Below are 19,727 nucleotides of genomic sequence, written 5' to 3'. Positions count from 1 at the left end.
TGGTTTTTGAGTTTTCCCTGTTTTGGGGATCTATTGGATAGTAAATGGGCAAAAGGAACCACAAATATTCCACCTTCAGCGAAATACAATAGCTTGATCTTTTAAATACATTCTATATAGGTGTTCAGAAAGGTGTGGGAGACTGAATGCATTGTGCTTGCTTCAGGCAATGTTTGTGGTAATATCAGGCAACAGTATAGCCCGGCTGGTCAGAACATAAAACAGGCCCACAAGCAGCAAAAAACATGACTCACAAACTGACCAGTCAGACCAGGCCTTTTGGCACTGCCAGACTCACTGCCATAGAGCCCAGTCTGGCACTGGACAGTGGTTGTCTGAGGATAACCAGTAAATCTATGCATTATTTTAACAAATGGTGGCCCAAACAAGATGAAAAGGAAAATGCGATTGTACAGCTGTGACGGGGTTAAATCATCCTAAAGTAGTGCTGTGGATTAACGAGCTTGCTTCTGAGCATTATGAGTAAAAAGGCTTGTAGATTAAAGCATGTGTTGTAGAGATACCAGTGTGTTGAGTGGGCCACAAGTTCCTCTGCTGGTAAAGTAGCCAAGGGGTCATGAACTTGTTTCAGAAAAGATGCATGTAACCCCCAAAGCATAAACTTGTGAATCTTTGACAGTTTAACGCAATGCATACTATTTCTAGTTTAGAAAAAGCACACCGCTGGGTTAGGCTGTAGTAATACATACATATTAACTTTCAAAATTGCCTGGGGCCGGATTATGCATGCAGCACATTTTACTGGTTATCGCTGGATGCCCTTTCAAAAGGTGTGCCCATCTCTAACCAGGAAAATGTGCCGCATTATGGTGAATTTGCTGCCCCCAGGTCAGCCGAGAACTTGCATTTCCCCCAGGTCATTGCATTCAGGTATAAAACGGAGTGGCTGCTTTAAAACTGCTCTGTGTTTTCACAGTGCAGGAGGCAACCAGCCTGCACTTTAAAGGGGATTAGAGATCCCCTTGCAGGTGATTGCAATGAGTGACTGCACCTGCATGCAAGCGGATGTCTGGCGGTCCCCCCTACCAGAGGGCTGCAATCAGGGGGTGCACTGACAGGGTCACGCCCCCATGCAAATGAGGAATTACCAAAGAGCCCCGGGGGCACCTAGAGTAGGCACAAACGCCCATTTGGCACCCTAGGCACTTCGATAATATGGCCCCTGTTTGTATTGACTCCTGTTTATATTGTAAGCTACACATCTTACATAAAAATCGACCTGGAGGAAATCAACTGTTGTCTTGATCCATCCCTATTAAACGTTGAAGCAACATTCAGATTGTTTCTTTCTTTCCTTCGTGAGGCTTCCTTTAACATTAGACAGGTTTTACGGGGGTGGGCTGAAATTACTTAATTTGACTTAGCATAATTCTGCTGAGTTACATAAAACTTCCCCGCGGTTCTGCAGAGTTCGTCCAACAGGCGGAAATAGGCTCACCGTGCTGCTCGCACTGTCATTTAGTGCCAGAACAATATTCCATGCTGAAAAATCAGTAGGAATGGCACCTTGTGGCATGCCAGAGAGCGCACCTAATCGAACTGATTTTGCTGCCACTCAAGTAGATTTTCTACTTGAGCGGCAGCCTTCTGACCACCTGCATTAAAAAAATCTCACCAGATGCCTTCCTAGCGATTGAAAATCGAGCTAGGGGACCCAAAATCTCACTGGCACTTTCCAATGAACTTTTCAGGAATTGTGTGCAAGAACATGAGGTACCGGAAGGTGCAGAAGGGCAGACTCCCGAGTTTATTTCCTGGTATGGTGTGGGCAGCCCACATACCTAGCCCTTGGAGTACTACTCCCTCTCATTCTAGGCCGTCGATCAGGAAGCAGTCTCAACTATTCCATTGTAGCCCAGGTCTGGGCCTGCTCTGATCCCCTTAGAGGGCGACTATACCCTCGTGTATATATATAATTTTTGTTATACATTTTTTTTTCTGCTTTGTGCATCACCTACTACACCATGCACTACACCACACTTAACGCACACCTGGTCCTAACGAAAGCGCTGCGGATCCTAGAGGCGTGAAACATGTCGACCTTTTGAGTTACCCAGGCACATTACGCTTTGGGGGTAACACTTGACCTACGGGTTTTTTACTTTGACAAGGGTACCGCCATATTAAAACATATACCTTTGGTAACCCTGAGTCCAGTTTAACCACTGCACGCACTTTGCACAACTCCTACTTAGGACTCCCCTTGCACACCTGTATGCACCAAACGGCAGTTCGTAGAAGATCTCTGACAAAGTGACCCTTCGGGGAACCCGTAGGGCATTGCAGCGCCGGCCCGACGAGGAGCAACTGCCTGAAGATGAAGCATGACATTCTTCAGGGTGTGTAAGCGCAACAAGGAACAAGACTTGTTCTTCCCTTTCACTATTGAGTCCAAGGCCTAGTACACCTAATAATAATAATAATAATAATAATAATAATAATAAAACCATTTGTAGAGCGCATGGTTACACTATAACAGTGTGTCCCCGCGCTATGGAAGCAGTCCATCCAGCAAGCAAGACCTTCTGTACTTAGCATCACAAAGGGGGAAGAGGAACTAATAATTGCCCTGAGTTCGAGGGAATAGGTAAGTTTTCAGTTTAAGTCGGAATCTTACCTCCGATGGTTCCATACGGAGTTCGATCGGGAGCTCGTTCCATTTTTTGCAAGCTAGGTACCTGAACTAGAGGCCTCCCATTCGCGCTTTGAAGATGCGAGGGACCTGAAACAGCATGCTCCCTGATGATCTCAAGTTATGTCTTGGACGATGGATAGTTAGGAGCTTTTGAAGATAGCTAGGCCCTTTCCCCTGGGCTACACGGTGTGTGATGCAAAGTGCTTTAAACAGGATGCGTTCCTGCATGGGCAGCCAGTGGAGAGTCTTAAGAGCCTGTTTCCCTGAGGCTCTTTTAGATAGATTCAGGACCAATCTGGCAGCGGAACTTTGTACGCGCTGCAACTGCTGTAACCCTTTCTTACTCAGGCCAATAAACAAGGAGTTATGTGCAAGGGTAAAAGCCCAGACAAAATAGAAAACACAATGTCTGACAAAAACAAATATGTAGGGAGGTAGACACAACATAAGGAGAAAAAGACTCAAGGAAAATTATTATATGATAACATAGAAAATGTAATTACATTTATAAAAATTGATATGAACATATTAAATAATATAACACACAAAAGAGCCGATCAAGTCAGGGAAAAGTGTGTGCCTACAACAGTACCAGTGCGGTACCGGTGATGGGTGTGTGAAACATGGGCTGTAAAATGTTTCAGGCATTTAATGTCGGAAGGCTGAAATAATTACCATCAGACCACCCATTTGGTGGAGTTAGCGTCATGTGGGAACCATATATCATGCCATCCTGAATCCGCCTCTATAATGCCAGTGCGAGAATGGATGTCAAAAGTATTGAGCATAATTTACATCTCCAAGTGAAGTTAATGAAAAAAGTGCAGTGCTCAAATAGTGATGTTAAAATTGGCTACCCGGACTTCAGGAAGCGTTTAAACAGAAGTCCTAGTGTCAAGGGTTAAAAAACACGCCGGGTAGTAAGACTACCCACTAGCGCTGTGCAGTATGGTCATGGTCGACATGTTTCAGCCATTCGGGCATGTAGCCCGGCTTTCTTCAGGACCGATAAACAAAAATAGCTACTGCAACTGCTTATAAAGTGTAAAGGTAAAGAATATACACATGTACTGACAAAGTTACATATATGACAGGACATTGGATACTTAGGTGTCCACTGGAGGGAGAGGAATAGTTCTTCTTCCTAACGAGAAACAAAAAGACACTGTGTCAGACAACGCCAGATTACACACACACACCAATACACACAACTCGGGACCGTGCAGGCACACATGCATGAATAATTTGCATTCTGCATAAAAAAGAGCATACTAGCTCAATCACACTGAGGCATTTCCTCAAGGTGATACTCACCCAGCTTTGTGTGGGTGAAGGCCTCACCTCACCCGGCAACCGCTCGGGGGAATGAGGCCCCGCTCTGTAGTGTAAAAAATGAAAGACACAGTAAGCACATAACTTTACTGTGCCTAAACCAATGGTTTTACACTTAAAACCCAACGGACTTGTGATAGTTGCCCCACTGTCATAACCACCAACAGCACCTTCTCAAATTTATAAAGTGCGCCTAAGCCGCACATCATGTGATGTTCAACTCTTATAAGATCAAACTCTTGGCACTACTAAGTGCCAACAGGTGACTTACTTACACAAAGTGGTTGTGTAGTAATTTGCGGTTAGGAGAAACTTATCAGGCAACCTCTATCCTAGCTCTCCTACAACCAAAAACCACTAGTTTCCCACCCGGGGCCATTTGGCAACCAAGGTATGAAGGTAATTGAATGGTGTCCTACTACACTCTCATATATAGGTATCAGGGACCCTTCATCAATGTGAGCTGCTCAGTTTAAACGTGATGAAAAGGTAATTTACCCCCTCCAAGAAACGCGCAGTTGTTGTAAGGGCAGGGGGCCAGGTAGGCTCCCTTAAGTGTAGATACCCTATCCGCATAGTTCCCAACTACGAGTAAAAACGCCGAAAAAACAGCGTGAAGGCGCTGCATAACTCACCTAACCGTCGGTACCCCGGCTCTGGACCCGAACGGAAGTGGAGGTGGTCAGAAAAACGCCCTTCCTCTTCATATAGCTACCATGCAGGTGTTAAGGGATCCTCGCTCAAAGACGGGTTCCAGCAGAAACGTGGAAGAGCCGCGAGAGAGGACCGCTGTTTACTCGCGCATGCGTGGAGAGTGCTTGAACATGACTCTCCAGCGCATGCGTAGTCCTCGATGCTCGTAAACTCCCGGATACGTGTATATCTCCGTCTATTTTCTCGCGGGAAAGGAGAATTAAAATGAGTAAGCTCGTTAGTCTTAAAGAGGGAAGTGAGCGGTCCCAAGCCCAGGAGGGAGACACCGCTCCTCAAACGTAACACCCATCACCGGTACCGCACTGGTACTGTTGTAGGCACACACTTTTCCCTGACTTGATCGGCTCTTTTGTGTGTTATGTATCTTGATATAGGGGAGCGAGCAGACAGGTCTTGAAACTTTCCCCCTGACCCTCCACATACCTTTTGTTTTTAAACATATTAAATAATACACATGATTAAAAAAGAGATGAAAATTCGTTTTTTTTAAAAGACAAATCTACAATATAAAGATTGTGCATTAATCACGGAATTGTTGGCACATTGATAATTCCCGAAGTTAATTGAAAATGCTGATTCCTGTCGACGATTTCGACACATACTTTGTGTCTTCCTCAGGACAAATTCAGCAAGATTCTTTAGAACTTACAGAAAAAGGAAAGATTTCTGAAGTTAAAACGGCGTAGAGATGTAGACTTCATTTTAAACATTTTCATGCGCGGAGTCAGAACAGACCAAATCGTTACTTAAAAGGCGCTTCTTATCAGGGATAGAAAAAGGAGGCCTGCGCCTGACTTGTCTCCATTGGGTCCTGCAGCCGTTTTCAACTGGCTGTTGTGATTAAATGTGCAGCACACGAGTGCAGTACCTTGCAAACAAGAAATGTTTTTAAATTTAAAGAACACGCTAAACTCATGGCATTGAAAAAACGATTTGGTCTGTTCTGACTCCGCGCATGAAAGTGTTTAAAACGAAGTCTACATCTCTACGCCGTTTTAACTTCAGAAATCTTTCCTTTTTCTGTAAGTTCTAAAGAATCTCGCTGAATTTGTCCTGAGGAACAGCCTGTTGGTAGTTTAGTCTGCCCTGTTCCCATGATGCACTGGGCCAGGGACAGACTGATTTGCATATAGCCAGGTTCTGAGCTGGGATGGGGCAGTGAGATAAATAACGGTGATGGATCAAGCCCTGATCTTTGGACTGGGTAAGAGTGGTCTGTTTAACTCAGACACTCTGTTCATCACCACCCCCTTTTTGTAAATCGTTTTTGGCCACTATAGGTGTGGCAGGGTATACTCAGACATGAGTCCCTTTCTCACTGCTCCATCAGGATTCAAGCAAGCCGGGCCGAAGAAGGCTGAAATGCCAGAAACCGGTCCCCGGTAGCTTGTCTCCTTTCTGGTGAAGAATTGGCTTGGTAGTTTAGTCTGCCCTGTTCCCATGATGCACTGGGCCAGGGACAGACTGATTTGCATATAGCCAGGTTCTGAGCTGGGATGGGGCAGTGAGATAAATAACGGTGATGGATCAAGCCCTGATCTTTGGACTGGGTAAGAGTGGTCTGTTTAACTCAGACACTCTGTTCATCACCACCCCCTTTTTGTAAATCGCTAGTGGGCCTTCAGCACTGATTGTGCCACCCACACAAGCAGCCTTTTAAAGGGTTCTCAGACCTGCCACTGCAGTGTTTGTGTGCAGTTTTTACTGCCATGCCAACTTGGCAAGTGCAAGTTGCTAAGCCCTAACCTTCCCTTTTATTGCATGTAAGTCACGAATTAGGCAGGCCCAAAGTACCCCTGCGGGCAGGGTACAGTGTATGTGAAAAGATAGAACATGTCCTGGTGTGTGTGACATGTCCTGATAATGAAATACAGTGTATTTCATTTTTCACTCATGAAAGCCTATCTATACCATAGGATAGAATTGAAGTTTACTTATAACATATTATAAGCATAACTTCCCATTGGGACAAGCTAGGAAGTTGGCGTTTAGTATGCCTGTACTCAGAATATAAAAATGCATCTTTTAGTGAAGATAAGTTTTATATTGTGTGTTTGAAAATACCACTTTTAGAAAGTAGGTATTTTCTTTATTAGCCATCCTGTGTGCCTCTGCTGGTTTGTGGGTTGACTCTCTCACGTTGGAGTGACAGGAACTGGGAATGTGCATTCTCTTCAGACAGTCACAGGGGTTTTGAGGTGTCCCCTGCCTCTCCTGGATAAGTCAGGGCTGGGCTGAATAGACCTGGGCTGTATTTAGAGTAGTGGGAGGAGATTTCCTTGCACTTAAATGGGCCCGATCTGCCTTGACAATGCTGTCTCTACCTCCTGCTGGGAAGCTGGGTCAGAGAGGAACAAACTGGTTTGAACTAAGCACAGACACTCTCTGCCTAAGACAACAAAGTGAAATGTGGTATATCTGTTGGGCCCCGACCCCAGAACTTGAGAACATGCCTGGATCAAGGAACCTGCCAAGAAGAAGAGCTGGACGAACTGATAGGAGGGGTACTGCCTACTGCTGTGTTGTTGCTTTGTTGGGTTGGTCTGCAGTTGCTGCTTCTGCCTTGGGCAGTGAAAGGACTGGACTGAACTTTCTTTACTTGAGCTGAGTATCTCCAAGGCTTGAAATAGAGCTTGCCTCCTGTTCACAAAGTTTCAGGGACAACAAAGACTTCACCTACCTCTGGGGACTACCTCTAGAACCGCGGTTTTAGTTGCCACAGATAGGGAAATCAGCCGACTCCATCAGTGACTCTGTCTCTGGCTCTGTGTCCTGAAGGCACCACAGAGGGCATCGCCACATCTCACACCACACCCCTGGTCTCACTGATGACGACGATCGCCGCTGCCACCGAGCAGCTGCTTCCACCTTGATCTGTGGGCACCACACTCCCCACTGCATCGCTTCACTCCGCTGCCCTGGTCTCAACGACAGCGCCACTGCCCCCAACTGGCACTGTTGCCTGCATCATGTCCTATCAGCACTGCAACGAGCATCACCTGACTCCTCACCGCAGCCCTAGTCTCACCGACGCCGCTGGATGACTGAGACGCTGCCTGCACTTCGCCTTGAGGGCACCGCACGCTGCACCGCTACGCTTCACATCGCAACGGCGACTGTTTCCACGACGGCCTGTACCAACGTGATCAGCCACAATGAAAAGGTACTATTTACGAGTCTGCCGACACCACAGTCATATGGAACTGGAGGATTCTGTTGTTTTCAGCACAGCAGTAGCACCGGATGGACCTACCATCTTCAAGGATCTGCATTTTTATGTTTAAATCATTTTTATTGAAGCAGCACCAAGTCACAGAACATACATTACATGTGAGATGCGGATCTGTAATGGCCAGAAGCGTGCATGAGGCTTGGAAGCCTTCCCATTGGCAGTCCAGAGGTAAGCGAGCCAACAGGGTTATACCGGTATATACAGTGCTGCAATAAGAGAAAAACCGCCCGCCGAACAAACCCACCTCCCCGAACTCCCAACTCCCCATCCCCACCCACCCCCCCTCCTCCCCCCCCTCCCCCCATCCAGTGCTCCGGTCTATCTCACCCCATATCTCTGCGCCCCCACCCCGGATGGGCATCCCATTCGGAGCCTGTTTAGGTATCCCCCCTTCAGGTGGAGTGAGCCGCAACAGGCGAAGGTATTTCGGGCAAGTGATTTCTTTAAATTCAGTGGCCAACAGGGAGCGGAATGGTTGCCAGAGTTCATTAAACTGATCCACATCTCCAGCTAGGGTAAGTGACAACTTCTCCATCCCCAGCACATGCCATAACCTATGTAACCACCCCGTAAGGGAAGGGATCGTAGTGGTGCGCCGGTGCGTAAGGATATTCTGCACTGCAGAGCCTAGGGCGATAGCAATTCGACGTCCCCTACGGGAACGCAGGGGGTATGTCAACTGGTTAGGGAGTCCCAGCAGGATGTAGGCAGGGAAACGGGGCAGCTCGGTCTTGAAATGAGTGTCAATGTCATCTATCACTTGTTTCCAGTAGGAGTGGAGAAGCGGGCAGGCCCACAAGATGTGTGAAAGTGTGCCTACGTGTCCACATTTCCGCCAGCAAGTTGTGGTCTTGCTGCGATCCATTTCGTGTATCCTCTCTGGGGTGTAATACCAGTATGTGGATACCTTGGTGAGTGTTTCCGTGAGCCCCGTGTGGTATGCTGAATGTCTCGCTCTGTAGGAGATTTGGTCCCACTCTTTAAGGCTCAGTGGCCTTCCCAGTTCCCGCTCCCATCGTTCCCTACCTGGGTTGTGGAAATGTGTGGACGGTGGTTGCAGGAATTTATAGAGATCGGAGATCAGCTTGGTGTCTGAAGTGCGGGATATAAGCCACTGTTCGTAGAGTAGGAGTTTCCTATCAGCCATCTCTCTCACCTGTGGGTGTAGTGCCCAGTGGCGGACCTGCATGTAGCGCAGCCGGCCCGTCTCTGGTAGTGCGTATTCCTGTTTAAAAAGCGGGAAGGGAATAACTCCATCTGGACCATATATATGACAGAGGCGACAACACCCCGTGGGTCGCCAGTGTGTGAAGGCTCACTTTTCTAGTCCCGGGGTGAAATCTGGGTTGTCGACCAGTGATGTAAGTGGTGAGGGGAAGGTGGTAAGTTTGTGTACATTCTTGGTGGCGTCCCACACCCTCAAGGGGACTCTCGTGACAAAGAAAGCATACAGGTTAGCGGGTCGGTAGGCTTTTCGCAGGAAGGGTATTTCCTGGAGTGGACGCCCTGCCACGGCCTGGTCCAGGAAGAGCCAGTGTTTGTCTGATTCCCACTTGCTCCACTCCACCAGATAGCGTAGCTGCGCTGCCTGAAAGTATTTGCGCAGGTCCGATATCCCCAGTCCCCCGGCTTCCTGGGCCAGAGTGGACAGCGTCCTCTTTAGTCTGGGTTTCCGGCCCTGCCAGATAAAGCGCGAAAGGTCTGCTTGCATTTGTTGAATCCAGCCCACAGGTGGCTGTAATGGAAGTGCTCTGAACAAATAGAGAATTTGGGGGAGGACCCTCATTTTGACTGCCGCAATTCTACCCAGCCAAGAAAGGGTGCCGCACCTCAAACGTCTCAGCTCCTCCTGTATCTTTCCGTGGAGTGCGGCGTAATTGGCCTTCACCATGGCTGGCAAGGTAGGGGCTAGCTGGATCTCCAAATACGGCATGAGTACGGACGACCATTGTAAGGGGAAGAGGTCTTGTAAGTAAGTTTTGGTGGAAGGAGTGAGGGACAGATCCAGGACAACAGATTTGTCTAAGTTCATTTTGAAGGCTGCAACCTTTGCGAAGGTGTCCATTTCCACGATGCAGGCCGGGAGGGCCGTTCGTGGGTTCTCTAGGGACAGAATGACGTCATCCGCATAGAAACTGATGGTGTGTGTGAAGCCACCAAATCGCACCCCTGTCGCCGCAGGGGTCTGGCGCATCCTCTGGGCGAATGGCTCCATATATAAGGCAAAGAGTAGGGGCGACAGCGGGCACCCCTGTCTCGTGCCCCTCTCGATGGGGAAGCTCCGCGAGCTGCAACCGTTTACGCGCACCTCCGCTGTGGGGAATTTGTAGCAGTTAAAAATTAGTGAGCGAAATTTGTCCCCTATACCGACTTTCGTCAGGACCCGTTCTAGGTATGGCCAGTGTACGCGATCAAATGCTTTTTCCGCATCGACCAACAGCATCAATCTCTCCCCTGGGATCCGTGAGGCTTTTTTAATAAGGTGGACGATCCTCTTGGTGTTATCCACCGCCCGCCGTCCAGGGATAAAACCCGCCTGGTCTGGGTCTATAAGTCCCGGCAGGTGAGGGGCCAATCGAGCCGCCAGGATTCCAGTATATAACTTGAGGTCTACATTCAGGAGCGAAATCGGCCTTTATGAGCCACACTTGGTTCTATCCTTTCCTGGTTTGGGGATAACCGTCAGGGATGCCCGCAGAAGATCAGGTGGAATGGCGCCTGGCGCAGAGAAGGAGTTAAAGGGGTGAGTGAGTATCGGCGCTAGCGTCGCGCAAAATGTTTTGTAGAAGAGGGATGTTTAGCCGTCTGGTCCCGGGGCTTTCCCATGTTTGAGTTTGGCAATGGCGGAGATCACCTCCTCAATGCGAATGTCCCTGTCTAGGTGATCCAGCCGGGATCCAGGGAGGGGAGAGTGACTGAGTCCAGATATTCTTCTGTTAATCGGTCGTCCAGATGGCTTCCCGCGTAGAGGTCCGCATAGAAGCTACGGAAAGTGTCCGCGATTTGGGCATCCTCCGTAATCACGGCCCCTTCCCGCCCCGAAAGCTCTTTCACCAATTGTCGTTGGTGCGCGACCCGAAGCCTATTCGCCAGGAGGCGGCCACACTTGTCCCCTCCGGTATAGTAGGCGTGTCGCAAACGCAGTGCCGCATACTCCGCTCGGTCCATATCCAGGGCCGTTAGGAGTTTCCTCGCTATTTTAAGTTGCTTCCAGATTCTGGGAGCTCCCGTGCACTGATGTATTTGTTCGAGTTCGCGCACCCGCAGGGTGAGTTCGTCTCGTTTGCGCTCCCGTTCCCTATTCTCCGCAGAGGAGTGGGCTAGGAATTCTCCTCTGATTACTGTCTTCATAGCCGCCCATTGAGTCGCCAGGGAGGTGTCAGCGTTGGCATTGTGAGATAGGTACTGTCAATAGAACAAGAGACTGTACCCTGCCTTTTGGTATATGGGCCCTAACCGGAGGGTCCCAAACTGATCAAAGAAGGGGTGATTAACCTGGGAGTTGGAACAGCGCACTACAAACACAGGGTCAAACCAGAAAGACTCAACAGAGCATATTCAGGATATATTATTTTATTTTCTTTAAATATGTTTTTTTCATTTTTTAGAATAAAGATATCAAAAGACATATAAAAATAGAGCAGTGCTTACAAGCTACATAATGCGTAAGAAACATAACAAGAACATATAGACTAATGAAAAACAGTAAGAAAAAACAAGGAATTAATCACATTCAACCTGCCCAGTAACAACCATACTTCAGACACATTATCTTTTGTACATTCTCTCACTCTACCCTATATTCAGTCATACACCTTTCATTCTTTCATTCATTCTTAGTTCCTGGCGTAAGCAACACATAGATGACAAATATGTTGTAAAGATCGGGATGTTCCTCCAGGCAGATGACTGTTAATACGGGTCCTGATGTATTTAGGACAAACAACCGTATTCCTGGAAGTGCAAGCCGACGCGCGTTTCGGTGACCGGCCAATGAGGCCACACCTTCGTCAGGGCTAAAGGTAGTACACTGGGCAAGACACAAATATAAAATCTATATGGTCTTGGAATTATTCCATCAGATAATGGCGCAGAAAGGCTCAGTAACCAGGTGAAGGGCTTTAAAACATATTTTGATTTCTCCCAAAGTAGAGTATTGTTTGATAGGCGTTTTCCCACGAATATAAAATCAGAGGCTGGTAGCGTTCAAGGACGGTTGGCAGGTTCAATCTTCCAATAACGGAGAAACCGATGCGCCCTCCTGTGTTACGATGTCCGTTAACGGATGTGACTGGTAACTTGTCCGTATTTGTTCGACAGACGTGGTCGACGGAACCCCATCAGAGGGAAACGATCTTCACATTCAAGGATCTCCGATATAGTCGCCCTTAGCAACAGACCGAATGAAGAAGCCATCTGAACCCCAATTAAAATGATGACCGCCTATTTGGAAGATTCTCAAGTTACCAGTCACATCCGTTAACGGACATCGTAACACAGGAGGGCGCATTGAACCTGCCAACCGTCCTTGAACGCTACCAGCCTCTGATTTTATATTCATGGGAAAACGCCTATCAAACAATACTCTACTTTGGGAGAAATCAAAATATGGAATAATTCCAAGACCATATAGATTTTATATTTGTGTCTTGCCCAGTGTACTACCTTTAGCCCTGACGAAGGTGTGGCCTCATTGGCCGGTCACCGAAACGCGCGTCGGCTTGCACTTCCGGGAATACGGTTGTTTGTCCTAAATACATCAGGACCCGTATTAACAGTCATCTGCCTGGAGGAACATCCCGATCTTTACAACATATTTGTCATCTATGTGTTGCTTACGCCAGGAACTAAGAATGAATGAAAGAATGAAAGGTGTATGACTGAATATAGGGTAGAGTGAGAGAATGTACAAAAGATAATGTGTCTGAAGTATGGTTGTTACTGGGCAGGTTGAATGTGATTAATTCCTTGTTTTTTCTTACTGTTTTTCATTAGTCTATATGTTCTTGTTATGTTTCTTACGCATTATGTAGCTTGTAAGCACTGCTCTATTTTTATATGTCTTTTGATATCTTTATTCTAAAAAATGAAAAAAACATATTTAAAGAAAATAAAATAATATATCCTGAATATGCTCTGTTGAGTCTTTCTGGTTTGACCCTGTGTTTGTAGTGCGCTGTTCCAACTCCCAGGTTAATCACCCCTTCTTTGATCAGTTTGGGACCCTCCGGTTAGGGCCCATATACCAAAAGGCAGGGTACAGTCTCTTGTTCTATTGACAGTTGTTTTCCCCCCTTGGACCTGCCTATATCAGTTAATTAGAGAAGTGTGGCTCAATGCTTAGAGCGGCAGACCTTGATGCAGAACGCTGGCCAGGGACCAGGGTTCGGTTCCCGTCTCGGCGGGTTTCGGGCTTAAATTCCTCTGACCGGATATTCTCGCCTCAGTGCCGATTCTAAGCATGGGTCCCACGCTGCAACTCTGGGCAATAGCTTGCTTAGTCTCCACAAAGGCCCCCGATGCACAAGGGATGCCTGGTTTCACCATGGGATGCCCAGGAGTGGACACCCCACAAGGAAAAGCCAGGAGGGGTTCCCTTGTGGTAGGAGTACAAGCGCCGGGATGCCTCCGGGTCACTGTTCGCGCTATACAAATACGCCACATTTACATTTACCCGCGGGGAACCCCCTTCTATTGCTTATTGTGAGATAGGTAGTTGCGGATAGTGTCCTGAATGCGCGTCACTACTGTTTTTTTATGCAACAAAGTGTCTTGGAGACGCCAGACCATGTGGGGGCGCGACATCTGCGCCAACTGGATGGTGGTGGAGACTGGCACATGGTCCGACAGGGAGATAACTCCTATCTCTGTCACGGTGGCCAGGGCGCATATGGGCCCCGTGACCAGGAAATGATCCAACCTGGCGTATGTTTTATGCGTATTGGAGTAGTACGAATATTCCCTATCTCGGGGTTGTGTACGGCGCCAGAGATCGTGAAGATCTAGTTCTGCCATTCGGTCCCTACACTCGGGCGAGAATGTTCCTGTATGAGGAGTGCGCTGAGCGGATCTGTCCAAGGCTGTGTCAAAGACCATGTTGAAGTCCCCCCCAAGTACAATATGTCTATCTGGTGTGCATGTAACATCGGTCAGGGCCGAGTGCATAAAGTGCTCCTGGTTCTCATTTGGGCTGTATAGGGATCCAACCGTAAACATGAGGCCCCCTATCCTAAATCGGTATGCCAGCAGCCTCCCCCTTTGTTCTGCGCATTTGTGTAGAACCTCCCCCTTAAAGTGCTGGGCCATCAGAAGCGCCACTCCTGCGATCTTGGTATTGCCAGAAGAAAAGAATTGAGTCGGGAATTTGTGTGAGCGGAGCCGGTGGCAGTCGCGGGGAAGTAGATGGGTTTCTTGTAATAAGCAAATGTCTGCCTGGGTGCTTTCTAAGTGGGACAATATCGCGCATTGTTTTACTGGGTTATTCAGGCCCCGGACATTAAGGGTCAAAATCTTAAAGGGTGTGGGCGGCATGGGAGACAATGGAGTTTAAAGCGCTGTTCCTCCGTCTGGTCGGGGCTCTGTGTGTAGGTGTAGTCTAAGGGCTAGAGACCTGTATATAGCACTGGACAGCCCCCGCCCTCCCCGGATCCCCCCCTCCAACCCTCCCGGTACCCCCCTAAACCCAACTTCAGAATCCCCAGCCATCTCCCCCAACACCAACCCCCACCCCCCCCCCCCACCCCAACTTGAAAACCCCAAATGCAAACCAAAGTCTCGGGCCTGTCAGAACAGAGTTCAGGTCCGTAGTGTGTCATCATGTAGGGAAGAGTGGCAGCGGCCACCCCTCGGTCCGTGTTCAGCGGCATCCAACGTGCCCCCCCGCCCTTCACCCCTCCAGCCTGTGGGCGAGTGATATGCTTTGAATGACCCCCCGTGGGGTGTAGAATTCAGTCGGTAGAAGATGTCTCTTTGGCCACTTCCGCTACGGCCGTTGCTTTCTCTTGCGTTATGATGTGGGCCTCGGGTTTCAGGCGGAGCGTCGGAGACCGTCTACGATCCACCGTCTGCCAGCCGCCTTCAGGGGGTCCCTGCGATGGTCTCACCATTGGTGCATCCTCCTCTAGATCAATCCCCAACAAAGCACAAGTGTCTTTGAGAGAACGCATCTGCTGCAGCTTCCCGTTCCACTTAAATATCAAACGGAACGGGTGTCCCCAGGAATATGGCACCTCCTGCTGCCGTAGAAAATCCGTCGCCACTTTGAATGTCTTCCTTTTTTGCAGCGTGATGGCCGAGAGATCTTGATATAGGGTGACAGGGTGGCCCCTAAACTGAAGGGGCTGCGTTCGTCTGGCCTCTCTAAGTATCCGCTCCTTGAGTGGGAAGTCAGGGAGAAAGGCCAGTATGTCTGGAGGCGGGGCGGCAGCGCGTCTGGGGAGCCCCACTCTATGTGCCCTATCAATTCGAATGATAAAGTCAGTAGGTTCCCCCAAGATGTCCCGGAAGAGGTCCTGTAGGTAGCCAGTTATGTCGGACCCTTCTGTTTTCAGAGGGACTCCCCGGACCCGTGTGTTGTTGCGTCGGGATCTGTTTTCCGGGTGCTCTGTGTGTGCCTGAAGATCTAGCTGTTGATCCGTAAGTTGCAGAACCTCCTGCTGGAGCTGTTCGATCTCGTCGCTCCTCGCCTGGTCAGCCGCTTCTATGGCGACCACCTGTTCCCCAAGTCCCTCCACATCTCTCCTAAGCTCCCTGACCTCCCCGGCTACATCTTGTTTCAGGGACTTGAAGTCTTCTCGAAGTGAGTTGAACAGGGTCTCTAAGAAGGACCTGCTGATGGTTCTTCATGGTTTCAGGTAAGCATGGGCAAATTTTGCAAATTCACGATCCGCGAATTTGCGGATTTGCGAATTCGCGATCCGCAAAATTCGCAAATTTGTGCGAATTTGCAGATTTTTTTATTTTTGCGAGTTCGCGGGGCGCTTTGCGTGTTCGCGGGTGTTCGCAGGGCGCTTTGCGTGTTCGCGGTTTTTTTTTTGGGCTGGTTAATCACTGCCACCCTCTCGTTTTTTATGCCCTTCTGCCCTCTGTACCACTCGTTTCTGTGTCCTTCTGCCCTCTGCCCCACTCATTTTTTGTCCCCTTCTGCCCTCTGTCCCACTTTTGTGCCCTTCTGCCCTCAGCCCCACTTAGAATGGCGCCGGCAAGCTGCCAGCGCCATTCTAAAATAGCTACAAAGAGCTTCAACAGGAAGCACTAATAGATGAAGTAAAGCAGGTGCTCGAGTTGAAGGTCAAATTAAGTTACACAATCATTAATCACCCCAAGTTTGGGGTGATTAATGATTGTGTAACTGAATTTGAGCTTCAACTCGAGCACTTGCTTTACTTTATCTATTAGAGCTTCCTGTTAAAGCTGACTTTTGTAACTATTTTAGAATGGCTCTGGCAGCTTTCCGGCGCCATTCTAAAAGAGTTACAAAAGTCAGCTTGAACTTTTGACCCAATCCGTTCCTCTCGCGGATTGGCGGGAAATTTGCGAATCTCGCGGATTGCGAATTTACCGAAAATCTGCAAAATCCGCGAGCGGAACGGATTTTCCGCCCATGCTTAGTTTCAGGGGAGGGTGACTCTTTGCTAGGTTTGGGTTGGGTTTTTGCCAATAGCTCCGGGAGCGTTTGAGTCACTTTTTCCCCCCCATGAGGCCAGCCATTTCCTGTTAATTCGCTGGGCCTAATCTCCACGTCAGCTGCCAGGAGTGTCAGGGTGGAACGTCTAGGTCCAGGGAGCACCAGCGTGTCCATACTCTGCGTTGTTATGGGCCTGTGACTCTGCCGCCTCGACTTCCAGTTCCCCGGTGGGGACCGCTAATCCTCGAGTGGTCTGCACCGCGTTTCGGGTCCCCCAGGCAGGGGTTAGCGACTGCTATGCAGTGGTGCTGTGTAGGGACCTTCGGGGTCAGGGGCACGCCTGGAAGGTCGATCGTGGCTTCCCAGGCTCGCAGCCGGTGTGGTCCCCGAGACGGGCTCTCAATATCTTTGGGTGTGGGTCCTTGCAGACGGTGATCCCGGCATAGACAAAGTCAGGAGCACAGCCCCTCACCCACTCCGGCAGTCACAGCTAGGCCCAACGCCGGGGGCTCGATTATGCCCCCCGAGCTGCGCGCCCCCAGCGCTCTCCTCACCTCTATCAACACCGTCTCCCAGGCCGATTCTTGTGCTCTGTCCGGAGGCTTCCGGCACCCCGTGGCTCTGTTGGGGGACACGCGTCCCGGGATCTCCACTGGCCACTCCGCTGCTCGCCGCCAAACACTCCGCTCTCCCTGCGACGTCGAAGTCGGCACTCCCCGGCCCCTCTCTCCCGTCGCCCCCGCTCCGCTACGGCAGGGCTAGGCAGTACTCCCTAGGGGTCTGAGCTCTTACTCGGGATGCAATCCGGGAGGGCAGGGGTGCTTCTTCGTCGGCCACTTCGTACAGGCCCGAAGCCGGGGCCTCGAGTTTTGCGACTCCCGACTGGTAGCGCCTCACACCGCCGGGAGTATGGTGCGAGCAGCGTCGTGCGTCCAGCACCGCTTCTTCAGCTGGCGCACCGCTCGAAGAGGCTTCCGCTTAGGTCCGGGTGACCACAGGGGTTTCTAGGCTGCAGTCGGAGGCTGCCCGGAGCTAGTCGCTACTTCATGTTGGCCGCCATTTTCTCGGTCTCGGCCCTGGGACTCCTCTCCACAGACCCAGCGCGGGGCTTCTGTGCTCCGGTCACCACTCTTCGGGGGCGACTATGGGGTGATTATCCAGGTGACCTAGGAATCTGGTGCTCGGGGGGTCAAAAATGCAGTGTAGGGGGCTTTACGAGAGATCGGGGCAGGGAACCACTGGAGTCTGCGTCCGATCAGACCGCCATCTTGGCCACGCCCCCCGAAGACTTTGTTTTTAGGATCTGCATTTTTAAGGTTATTCTTGCAACGTGCATATTTTTATGTACTGTATGTTGGATTCTTATCCTTTTGGTCTTGTTTTGAATATATAAAGTATTGGCTATTTTTGTAAACTGGTGTGGTGTCCTTTTGTAGTGTTTTCACTGTGTTACTGTGGGTTATGTGCAAATGCTTTACACACTACCTCTGAGATAAGCCTGACTGCTCGTGCCCAGCTACCAAGGGGGTGAGCATTGATTATTTTAGGAGTGTATCCCCCTTATCCTGACTAGAAGGAAGGGCCCCAATTTGAACAAAGGTGCAACCCCTTGCCAACTAGAGACCCTCATTTCTAACACTGCTCTTTTGTGAAAACAGAGAATTTGAGGAAGAGGGTCATGTAGTTTTGAATTTCAAGAGTTAATGTGGGTCAGAGGAGGAGATGATAATATTATATGTGCTTGGATGGCAATGCTCTGGGTGCAGAAAAATTACATAAGGTTATAACAGGGTATTTTGTATGGAGGATGTATTCATGGTAATGATTTTGTTGCATAATTTGAAACAACTCCCTGGAGAGGTTGCAGCATTTTGTATGGGGGATTGAAAGTATGAATGTTTTATGACAGTGATACCATGAGCATATATCCGGACATGGATACCAAACATCAGTTGTCAAAAAAGTCTATGGATCTTCTCTGTGCTCATTGAAAAGCTCATCCCTTCATTTTCATCTAACAAAAATTGTTCTTAGTCCATTAAACCAACAGTTGACATTGAAAGGAAGTTTAATAGTTCAACAAGCTTTGAGAAGAGCCAGTTGGGGAAGACCTGACATAACTTTTTTTTCAAAAGGGAGAGGATATCAATTATCAATGAGGTATCTTGAATGGCCGAAAGATTTTGCACAAATGCATTTCCGTGATGTTTTTTAAGTTAATGTGTATGATGGGGGCTGATTGAACTTTTCACAGTATAGTATCTCACAGACGCTAGTGCAAAGACGCCCTAGGGCATTCGTTGCCATTTATGAGTATAAATTATCAAATATCAACTTGTTTTTTTTCAGAAACTTTCAATGTTGAGACTGAAGCTGGCTCCAACTATTTTGGACCAGAAGGAGGGGTCAAAACCCATAATCCACATGAAAGGGATTGGCAAAAAGATTAGGCTGGAATCGTGACTCTTGATGTGAATCGAATGTTCTAATAATTGGATAGGACACAAGTTGTCCATGTCAGTGATGCTTCCCTGGCTGAGGTTATTGGAAGGATCATCTTCCCATATCTCACTATCACCCAAGATGAGTAGTGAGAAGTCAAGAAGTTAAACAGGACAGGGGCACATCTTTGTTTTAGGACAATAGTGTATTAGAACACATATAAAAGAGAAATTTCGGATAGTGGCACTTTCTATTCTATAAGTAGGTACACAAAACATTTAAAGTGAAGGAACTTTGGACTCCTGAGGAGCTATAGCATTCTACAGCAGCCATCCTGAACTACTCAACTGCCAGGATGTCTCTCAACCTAGGCCTAAGTACGGCAGACGTCTACAGATCATCCTGTGCCAGCCTTTCCAAGACCAACCCAAGTGGTTGTGCCTCTAAAATACGTTTGTTTATAGCACAGGAAACAAGGAAAACTAAAATAAATTGGCCCTTCTACAGCAAGAAAGAGGGCTGCCTTCAGTCATAAACTTGTGGGCTCTCAATATGTGGGGGCAAGCATTTCATCTTCAAGGTTAGGGGCTCCTCACTTCCAAAGGATACAGTATTTCATCAAGACCGTGTACTGTCTCTGCCTTGAATGATTCTCGTGCTACAATGTTTAGAGCCTCTTGCTATTGTAATTATTTTCAGTGCAAACAGAAAGGTAAGTGGTAGTA

The sequence above is a fragment of the Lissotriton vulgaris genome, chromosome 1_1 (genome assembly GCF_964263255.1).
Source record: "Lissotriton vulgaris chromosome 1_1, aLisVul1.2, whole genome shotgun sequence".
NCBI lineage: Eukaryota > Metazoa > Chordata > Amphibia > Caudata > Salamandridae > Lissotriton > Lissotriton vulgaris.
Note: the sequence above shows the minus strand (reverse complement) of the source record.